The sequence below is a fragment of the Colias eurytheme genome, chromosome 4 (genome assembly GCF_061535395.1).
Source record: "Colias eurytheme isolate Ceu_HAF_F1 chromosome 4, ilColEury1 Martin Lab GWU primary, whole genome shotgun sequence".
NCBI classification, from domain to species: Eukaryota; Metazoa; Arthropoda; class Insecta; order Lepidoptera; family Pieridae; genus Colias; species Colias eurytheme.
Window position 1 is genome coordinate 2,116,135 of NC_142983.1, and position 11,684 is coordinate 2,127,818.

At 30.1% G+C, this 11,684-nt stretch overlaps 1 protein-coding gene across 1 annotated transcript in view; it reads right to left on the reverse strand.

The window, feature by feature from the left end:
* The window catches only part of LOC149908754 (kinesin-like protein CG14535), a 303,719-nt gene extending 292,729 nt beyond the window's left edge, over nt 1-10,990 (reverse strand). The window contains exon 1 of the mRNA XM_090120333.1: nt 10,872-10,990. The gene's annotated coding sequence lies outside the window, so the exon portion shown is untranslated. The remainder of the gene's footprint in view (nt 1-10,871) is intronic.
* Nucleotides 10,991-11,684: the final 694 nt, after the last annotated feature.

The window sequence follows — 11,684 nt, forward strand, 5'->3', positions numbered from 1 at the left end:
TCTACCCATATTAAATCAATTCTTTACTGTGTATAGAAATAACTGTGTACCTATCCACACTAATATTATAAATGCGAAAGTAACTCTGTCTGTCTGTCTCTTAATCACGCCTAAACTACTGAACCAATTTGCATGAAATTTGGTATGGAGATATTTTGATACCCGAGAAAGGACATAGGCTACCTTTTATTGCGAAATATGTACCACGGGCGAAGCCGGGGCGGACCTCTAGTACGAAATAAAAAGCTAAAGAAAATGTCAAGTTTTATACATGACTAATCAGTTTTAATACTCATTTCAGCTAGGTTCTTAAAATATACTTACAAATCTTCCAGCCAAGACCATAAAGAACTTTAAAACATAAATAAAATAAAAATGCAAATTTATCGCACAAATTAATTAAAGAAACAAAGGATTTAAAATAACTTTAGCAATACCTATTAGTGCGGCGATGTAAATGGCTCTCCGAAACGTCAATGTAACCGAACGAGCTGTTAATCTACTTTAAAAATTTCGCATTTTTCCCCCACATTTAAATATTACTTTATGTTGTGAAAGTAGAGTTTAAATTCCTTTGACAAATAAAATTTTAATAGTTCGCAAGCATGCTGTAGTGAGCGATGCTTGTGATACAGCTAGGGCTGGTAGTTCAGGGAAATTTAAAAAATATACAATACATCTATTATTATAACGCGTGAGAGCTTTATTTAATTAGGAATATAGTCGAGAGTTAAGCAAAATAGAGTTTTCTGCGACAACCTTTTGATCTCAATTATTTTTTTACACTTTTACAATTGATTGGTGGAGAGTAAATATGTAGAGAAAGATTTTCGCTGCCTGATATTTTTGACTTTTATATGTTCAGAGTGTGAGTTAAGCTTGCACACAATCGAGTCCAACAGTTTCGCTTCACCATTTTTACATATCTAAGTAGTTAGTTAGTTAAAACAAGGCATTATCACTGTTTATTTATTCTAAAACATTTGATGCGTAAATGCACCAATATATGCCAATATCTCAATGTATACGTAAACATATACTATATTCACAATTAATACCCCATTTATCCCTAAATTAAATCCCCATTTGCACTTGCCTTTATTTATACAACATTTATGAGATGTGATGACATCTGCACTTTCCCAAATACAGATTATTTATTTTAAACATTATTTACACTTCAATCAAATGGAATATTGCAACGTGGCACTGGATCCAAAATGGGTATAAATAAGCTTGAATAACTCATTCTTTTTTAATAAAAAAGAATGAGTCATTCAAGCGTTGCTTTTGAAAACATTTACCATTTATTGTATACGGGTACGTACGCCTATTAATTATGTGATATGTCAAACCAAACGAAAAAAAAAACGTACTCTACTAACTAAAAGGTCGCAATTATATTCCTACTAAAGGAGATAGATATCCTAATAGATATACACAAAAATTACAATTACATATACAAACCCTACGAATTTCTAAATAGTATTTGCAACAAATATTTCCAGTCTTGTTAAAAGATAATTCAATATTTTCATTACCATCCCCTAGAAAACTGTGTGAGAACTAAGCGGTGACAACCCTAGCCAGGCGGGTAACAAATTAATTGAATATGTATGTTTTTATCACATACATGCTAATAACCCGGGAATCTTCTCGTGATTGATATAACGAACTCTCTTCTATTTTAATTAGAATGACAAGTGCTGTTTTAATAGGAACATGAAAGGTTATTGTTATCTACATTTATATAAAAAGGTTACAACATCGTTTATATGTGAACTTTCTGTGAAGCTTTTGATTATTAATTACTAGCTTTTCGCCCGCGGCTTCACCCGCTTTGTCTAAAACATAATAAATTATATACAAAACCTTCCTCTTGAATCACTCTATCTATTAAGAAAAACCGCATCAAAATCCGTTGCGTAGTTTTAAAGATTTAAGCATACATAGGGACATAGGGACAGAGCAAGCGACTTTGTTTTATACTATGTAGTGATTACTGATTATTTTTATTCTTCATCAAGTTATACCTGAAAAGACATAAATACAAGTATTTATGAAAAAAAACGCCTGTTCTTTTTTAATCTAGTGCCAAAATTTCCGCCAATATTGTTTAAAATAAAAATTCTTTATTACAATATTTTAAACATAGAAGATATCTATCTATCTCCTCAAAAAAAAAAGGGTTTTCTTTTAAACTTTCCTGAAAAGAAAACCCTTTTGAGGAGATACCAGTTTTCTCTATTTTTAACTGGACAGTAGCAAAAACAAATGTGAATTTTTCAAAACACATGAAATAGGTAACATCAGTTACCTCCACTGTAACTCCACTCATATAAAAAAAAAGCTAAAAATTTTCACTCAGTCGCTTTCCAGCTGTTTTTAACAAATGCGGTTCACTGCGCACAATAGCACGCACATTGTGTGAACGGCATGAACAAGACCTTTGACCTGCATGTTTGTTCTTGTGGATACAATAACTGTATTAAAATTGCGATTTTTCATATAATATCGCCCGTATTTAAGCCGTAAATGGTTCGTATAATATGCGAGGTCGATATTTTCATCATTTTATCAATTCATAACTTCCAACTTCTACATTGCAGTACCAAAGATGGAGTTTTGAGGAATCGAACCCGTTTAGAAGGGATAAGTTATTATAAATTCATTAGTGATACAATGTTTGTACTTATATAACCGCATATGATTGTAAAGTTTATTCAACGGGACTGATTATAATGATAACTTATTAATCATTTAAGAAATTAAATATGTTTAGTTTTCGAAAGTCTTAACGAAAATTAACTATGTAACGTAAGACGATTCATGTATTAATTACCTCAGCACTTTTTTCAATACACACTTAAAAATCGAATGAACCTTCAAAAAACCTTGTTCCAATGCCTATAACACTTGCAACAATAGACCACCCCAATCAAATAAAACCCCAGAAAAAATCTCAACCCTTATGTACCAAATTCTATTAACATCCCTTAAATTAACAATCGGGATTGTAAAAAGTATTAAAAATTCAATATATCGACCGTACAAAGCAATTTTGAGGCATTGTTTAGTTAGAGGGTATTTTGTGTAAGTGCTGGTAAGTGGTAACACTGCAGTGATTGACGGGTTAACTCGCATAGGGCAAGTTCATATCGATTTTTTATCATTAAGTGTTTTAATTATGTTCTGAGATTTTTGAGCTTTTATAGAGCAATTGATTTACATAGAGATAGAGACTATTAAAATTGTTGTTTCATAAGTGTCTGGTCGTCCACGGGTTAAAGATTTAAACATTGCATGAGATCTTGCTTTATTGGCTATACGAAAGTTAGGGATTGGCTATCTCTTCTACTAAGTAATAACCAGCAATTTTTTTATTTAGTGAATTATTGCAACTTTTAATTTAAATTAACTCAGTTTTGGACAATAATAAAGTAAAGCGTAGCGAAAAAGTCTACTCATAACCACAATTTTTTTTGTCACTTATAAATCCAATGTCAATCAGATGACACCTTTGCCAGTCCACTAAAGAAAAAAAAAAATTAAAAAAATCCATTCGACGTCTATGTTTGCGTTCCGTTTTCAAACTGTCGCGCGAAATTCGGAATTCCACAGTGTAAACACAGCTCCAGCATTGTTGAGACGATTCAATGGATCCATTGTGGCCTTGAAAAGAATCAATGCACGCGTGTGGACGAAACACCATTTGGCATAGACTTGGATAAATATAGACAGGCCCTTTGAATAAAAGACTTAAAATTCTCGAATTCGTGATACGCTTTTTGTAGAGGCTGTTAAACTATATGGTTGAAATTAGTATTTATAGAATTACCTTTTTTATAATTAGGTAATAACTGCATAGTTTAAATGTATTTACAAGTTTTTGATTACTTGTACATATTAAGTTATTTTTGTACAAAGAAATAACTCTTGATTCTGAGACTACGTGGTTCTTGGTAACTTATGAAAAAATATATAATGTGTGTCAGGTAATACTATTGCACGCCTCATAAGCGAAGCGTTGAGGTGGGTACTACTGTCACTTCGCGCAAAACATCTGATTTTTCAAACTTAAAATGTCTTTATGTATCATACATTGCACTTGTAAGATAATACATACACACACATATTAAGAAAAAACACTATTTTTAACGTTCATGATATTTTTGATGTCATTTTTGTTATTTAAACTAGTTAAAAAACAGTTTAAAAAAGTTCTGTCTTGGACGTCCGTGTGTCTGTATGTGCGGATCTTTTTTCTTGTTAACACGATAGCGATCGAAATACTTTACTAATCGAGTCTTTTTTTTCTCTTACGCTTGAGTATGCTCAGGAATAGAACCCTTTCATTTTTCAGGGTCTGATTCGATGTGGTTTAATTGTTATTAAATAAACAAAAATAATAATTAATAAATATTTATTAAAAAAAAATTATGAGGCGTGCACTTTTGGATTTTCCAAATTATTTTCTATTATACCGCACATGTGATTCAATTACAGAAATTGTAAGAGAGATAGCGCTATACAAAACATATATATCATCTCTGTCCAACGACATCTCCCAGACAGCATTACACGAAACGACACAGAAAATAAAAGCGAGATTTCCTCAGATGCATCAAGATATTACATACAATTTAAATTGGAAGCATTTTATAGCAATTTTAATGTTCATGTTATATGAAACCAATTAGAGACAAAATTTTCTGCATCTTCTAAGAAACGAAAAGAAACTAAGAAGCTGAAATGATTTTTAAATAATAAAGTTCTATTTAAGGCAAATACAATCTTAGTATGTGGAAAATATATTGATATTTTCGCCATTCCATGACAGTAAGAAATTATATAAATTCATTTGTTTATACCAAAAACATGAAAAAAATCCTAACAGAAAATAACGTTATTCGTGTCTTTCTAAATTTTTTTAATTTAGCAGTTAATGAAATCTATTCTTGACTACGACTAATCATAATGAAACCGAAATCCCTACAAAACAAATCATAAAACAAATGAATAGCCATTAAACACACGTCCAAACAAAAACAGGCCATTCCCCACATCAGTATATTACTTTCATTTCGCAACTATAACATTTTGTAGACCACCTCTGAAGTTTACGACAAAACTATTTTACTTCGCCAAGAAATAGCTTTCCCGTAAAGTAATTCGTTCTAGGCAATTCGTCTCGCTCCCGATGTGGTTTGTCAAGGGGTCACTCAGACCGTAGGTATTGTGAATAATAGACCCGTATTATAATAAAAATATAAATGATGTATAAGAAATGCTGATAGATGTAGAAATCTTTCAAATTGGTGTTGTACTTATGGGTAAATAGTAAAAAGTTGAAAACGCAAGCTTATACGATTAAATTATTAATAAGCCATATGTCTACTTGAAGGGTTTGTTTTAATCTTCAGTTAACGGTTTAGAAAAAATACATCTGCCATATTTAAAACTACATTTTGATAAACCGATTAAAATCATCATCATCACTACATTAAATAAAAAAATAATGCAGACGAAGCCGCGGGCGGAAAGCTTTCATACATAGATATGTATTGATACCATATACATTTAACCATTACTGATTAAAAGATATTTAAACCCAATTGTTTAATTAGGTCTATAAATTCATAATTCTATGGTTAAAAATAACGCACTGTGAAATCGCAAACACCACACGAACATGCAACTCACCGCTTAGCATTTGTCAAAATGTACGTACGAAATAAACATGTTTATACATTATAGGTTAATTTTTACAAGAATATTTGCTTTGATTATTTTCATCGAATTATATAGGCCTATAGATGGTAAATATATTATGACTCGAAATACAGTAGGAATTAGCTGTCATAATACATGTAGACAGCTAATTCCTACAACGGTTATAGTAGACTCTTCTCTGGCGTTATTTACGAATATCCATTACATAGTCGTTTTCGTATTAAAAAGAGAGAAAGAATAAAGAAAACTGAAAGTAAAAATCTATTACATTTTCAGAATTTTCAAATTTATGTTGCATCGCGATGTGTGCAAGTATAAAGAAAATCAATTATGTAAACTGTACAATAGAATGTAACTGTACAATAGAATGTAACTGTACAATACAGCAAATGCTTATTAGTTATTACTCTATTAATTATAGCGACTTTATGATTTTTAAATAGGTATAACATAATTATTCTAACATGAGCAATTTTTGGCTTACATAATATCATTCAATATATTATGTAAATCAGTTTTATGTACATATAAGATAATAATTTGGGTGTTATTCAATTGAAAAATTAATGAGTCATAGTATCTTTGTCCAAACTTAAATTATTAATGAGTCATAGTAACATCATTGATCTTAGTTAAAACACAAAAGTCAAATATACAATTAAATTGATAATTATCTCAGGAAATGCGAGACTCGCGTGACAATATTAATTTTGATTAATCAAGACTTCTGTCTCTGAATAAAGACTAATTGAAGATATTTTTAAAAACATTTTTTTATTTTTATAAATAATTTCAAAGTAAAAAACCATTCGTTGTTAAATGCAATAAACGCATGCTAGGAAATCGTGAAATTGCTGATAATATTCAGTTATAAGTTTTATATGTTTAATTTTACGCATGGTTTTAGAAATTAGACGTTTTCAATTTATGAAATTAATGCATTTAATCCTTGTTTTAAATTAAATTTTCTTTTTTTGCTATGAAAAAATAAGCAATTAAAACGTTGGTAAATACAGATTTGAATAAATTCCAACTTTACATTACTGTTTTAATATCTATACAAAGCTGAAGAGATTGTTTGTTTGTTTGAACGCGCGAATCTCGGGAACTACTGGTCGATTTTAAAAAATCTTTCGGTGTTAGATAGCCCATTCATCGAGGAAGGCTATAGGCTTTATTATATCATCATGCTAAGACCAACAGGACCGGAGCCACGCGGGTGAAAGCGCGCGGCACAGCTAGTATAAGATAATATTATAGTGACAGATAATATTATAACAAAAATATTCATGAATATCCAAATCAAAATCGCTTCAAAACAATTTTAATATATCAAATTCTTTGATAAGTATCAAGTACAATATTTGACCAAAGCTAGGGTCTGAAATGAAATATTAATAACTTTTTAGCTTTTATGTGGGGTCGAGTCTAAAGCGCAGTTAATTACAAATGGGGACGATTGTCTGTCTGTCTATAATTATCGTATAAGTATCTGTTAGATTGTACTGAGAGTAAAATATAGTGGAGTATTTGAACATGCCTCTTTTAGAAAGGTTTTTAAGTATATGATAGATAATAATGTTTATATTCAATTTTTAATTGTTTATTTATGCGCTATTTAAGAGATACTGTATTAATTGATGATATGCTTTAAAATAGCGACTCTAGACAAAGAAAATCCTACATATTATAAATTCGAAAGTTTGCAGGGATGGATATCTATCCATCCCTGCAGTAACAAACATACATCCATCTGTTACTCTTTCACGCAAATGCTACAGAACTGATAACAGTGTTTGGTATGTAGTTAGTTGAAGACCCAGAGTCCAGACTAAGACATAGGCTTTTTATCCCGGACATCTCACAGGAACGGGAACTAGGCACCCTTTAGTTTAGTAACTATTTACACTAGTTAAAATAGTTTGATAATTTTTGCTATGAATGATTGGAAGAAAAATTAAAATTAAAATACCTATTCCCAAATATACATATACGGTAGGTACACCATATTCTGAGAAGGAGGTTCAATATTTTATTACTCAAACTTTTTATAAATATGTAAAACTATTTTTTTTAAACGCCATAATGTTTTTAAAACGAGAAATTCAAGTCAAGCCTCTTCCACTGCTTAGGTTTCAAGTATTTGGAGTGTTTCTGTTGACAGAGGGTTATAACACTAAGAGATACCTATATTATATACCTATGTATGTATTTTGTACCTAGGCTGCTATTTAGATTAAACAAACTGACGCGCGCGACTTTGTCTACGTTATACCTGTGATTATACTTTCTTGCGAATGAATAAATAATATCATAAATAATAGTACGGCATTTTACCGAAAATAGACAAAAACAGTATTTTTTGTAATTTTTTTAATTTTTTGCCAAAAAATTAAATTCAGTAGAAGTTGAAGTATAAATCTTAGAGAGTAAAATAACTTGTATCATCAAAATTACATTGAATTTATGATAAAATGTTAAAATGCATTGTTTTGGCATTATTGCATAGCTGCACTCCCCGGCACGGATAGATATACGGTACCTACTTTTTTAATGTAAATTGTTTAAATTTTTAAACAGCTTAATAAAGTTGGTGGTATACAGTGTGGAAATTTTCCATGGGCCCTGGAGGGAAAGTACTTGAAATACTGAAGATAGGGAATTTTGTTAAAAGGAAACAATCCTTCATTTTTAAAAAGATATACCTAGAGCTGCATTCATAGATTTTCGAAAAAATTCTTACTTCGACCGGGAATTTTTCAAATAATAATGAAATTCCTAGCCAAGTAAACGTAATATTTCATACTAGGAAAATAATTGGAATCAATTTCTCTCCGATATAGTTTAAATTGTAATAAACGTGTAACAAGTGTAACTTCGACATTATTTATGAGAGTCAATATGAAATGTCGCTTAAGAAAAATATAGTATTGAAGTAAAGTCTCATTATGAAATACGTTGTTAAATTAATATTTTTCCTGTCACTATTGTAGCAACAATTTGACAACTTTCAAGGAAAAATGCTTTATTTATAAACGAGGATTAAGTTACTCTGTAACGCTTTCTATTATGATGAGCTGATTTTGATCAAATTGAGCGTGGATATAGATCACAAAATTAGATAAGCTTAAATTAAGCCAAATTATAAATATTAAAACCGACATAATGCTACATTTAAACTTTCACCGTACCCTACGATAGCTTTAATGAACTTTTGCTTAATTTTGCTTTTGCTTTGATATGCACAGATTTAAGAACCAATGAAAAAGTACCATAAATCCGACCACCTCTTTTTTGCAGTCGGTTAATAAATACCAGTAATAAAGCCGTCAAGGGGTGTACCTGCCCCAAACCCCAGCTTGGGATGCAAGGTTAATAAGAATTTAGAGGGTAATGAATATTTTGTTTATCGATTTTTCTAACATGCATTGTTTAGTGTAGAGTAAGTGTGAACAGAGACTTCGCATTAGAAATTGTGCAACACATTTTTAATGTGATTTAAAAGTTTTCTTTTATTATTTTTTATATTATGCTTTGAATTAATTAATCAAAACACACTGATCAATATGGAAATTTTATGAACAAATACGTAGGTAATTTTTTGTCAATATCGAAAAAGTTTCACCAAACTTTGGGTAATTTTTGAATTCAGCAAGGACCAACATTATGACAAGATATTTTGTAAGAGTAGATATTTTTCTAAAGTCTACCTACGAACTAATCTGTTTAAATAAAGCGTTTTGAACTATCCTTTTTTGAATATAAAATATATTACTTATACATATAAAATTATATGTAAAAGTTATACAAAAATAGCACACATTTTTTTTCTTTTTCAAGCAAAATATATATTAATACAGTTTTAAAATAATATAATAGCCATAGATTACTCTGCTGCGACCCTCGCGGGCCGTCACATGCACTCCCTCACAAATCTGAACAAATACAATGTACTTGGGGCTCTGTTTTATTTACTATCCAGTTTTGCTTCGAGTTAACAAAATATTAAATTGTTATACAGGTTTAAATAATATTAAACCAATCAGTTAATTTGTAAAAAACTTTGGTTGAAATTTTATACTTTAAATATAAAATCAAATAAAATAATTTATGTAAAATGTAAATGTATATATATGTTATAATAATTGACGACTTCCCATGTAAAGAGGTCTAGTCCATGTTTCATAAGGATCATTTTTAAATATATAATTATTGATATGTAGAGTCGATTATTTTATGTAAAATTAAATTGTAAAACTGACATAATTTAAAAGAGCAACTACGGAGTTTCTTGCCGGTTCTTCTCCGTAGATACTGCTTTCCGAATCGGTGGGAAATTTTAGAAATATGTAATGATGTTTCAAAAGTGCTTCTAGAAGAAGTGCGTCTAATTGAATAAATAAATGTTTGAGTTTGAGTTTATGCTCGAGGGTTCCCAGAGACAAATAAAAAATCGCTTTGTAAAAAAAATAATTCATATCAGAGGATAATAAAAAAATGAAATTTAAGCAAAGGTAAAATTTAAACGCGACGCGCATTTAATTTTGAATTATAATTAACGCTTGGAAATTAATTTACTACCTATTATTTTTATGCCTTTTATTGAAAACATAACATTTATATTTATCTAATTAAACACTTATCGTTGCATACCTATTTCTTAGATTACATTTTTCTAAATCACGAAATAAAAAATACCATAATATTTTCCCGACCAAGAAACTGACAGTGTAAAAAATTAATAATTAATTTTTATACTTAATAATTTTCCCAAGTAGCTTCCTTTGAGGGCTTTATTCATAAAAGCTGGTTGACGGATAATCCAGTCTCTCACTACTAGATTTTCGAGTTATATCTACCTAAGTCTGTATTTTAGAATTGTAAATATTGTCTTTGTGTTAGTAGACAATTAATGTGAAATTAATAAATTTAAGCTTTATAAATAAAGTAATATTTATATTTTATAGTAAAACATTTTTTTATAATAAAAGCTTAGAAAATAAATTTTCTAAATCAAACGAGGAAAAAATATTTGTAGAGTTTTATTCGTACAGAAAACTCTATCAATTGCACGTAAATTAACACAGAAAACTATTAAAACATATCTGATAAAAATACGATTAATAAAAAATACTTACTCATCAATACATAAAACCTCAATCAGTCCCAAACACTACCCACAAATTAAAAAATCATCGTAAACAATACCGCGAAATACGACACGCAAGTTCAAACTTTGAACCGAACACACGTCCGCTTCGTGCGAAGCGCGCGAGCACTATGCCAGTTTCGCGGGAAAAAGGATACGGGAATCGGGATACAGGAACTTTTTACAGGAAGCTTTATGAAAAAAAAAGTATTTATGTATTAGGTGTTTTTGGCGCCAAGCTTGCGGGAAGTAAAGACAGTGACAGAACAATATTCTTTATAAAATAAAATGGGGAATTCCTAAAAAAAAAATTCATGCGCACTTTTTAAAGCAAGCCGCGTGTAAATTATCCTTCTTAAATAAAATACAGGGAAAATTAGAGCTTGCATCAAGGCTTGCATCTATTTATTTATTTTTTATCTATAGGAATTCCGAAGGTGTGAATCAAGTAAATTAACAATGTATCTCTCAACTAGGATTACATCAATCTTCCATTATTGTATACTAGCTGTTGATCCCGGCTCCATCCGGGTATTTAATATTATTTTTGCGGTTTTCAAAATTTAATCAGTTATACACAATATTATCTTATTACAGCGGAGACGAATCAAGTTAAGAAATAATTAAAATCTGTGTAACTTACACGACTTACTGCATGCCAATACAAGAAGAATCCTTCCATTGTATTCCTCAATAAATAATAATGTAATTTAAATATGCATAGTACAATACTATATGGCTAAGACTAATGTGGAAGGCGTCGGTCGTCTCTAGGACTCTAGCACAGGTTTATACCTAGTTG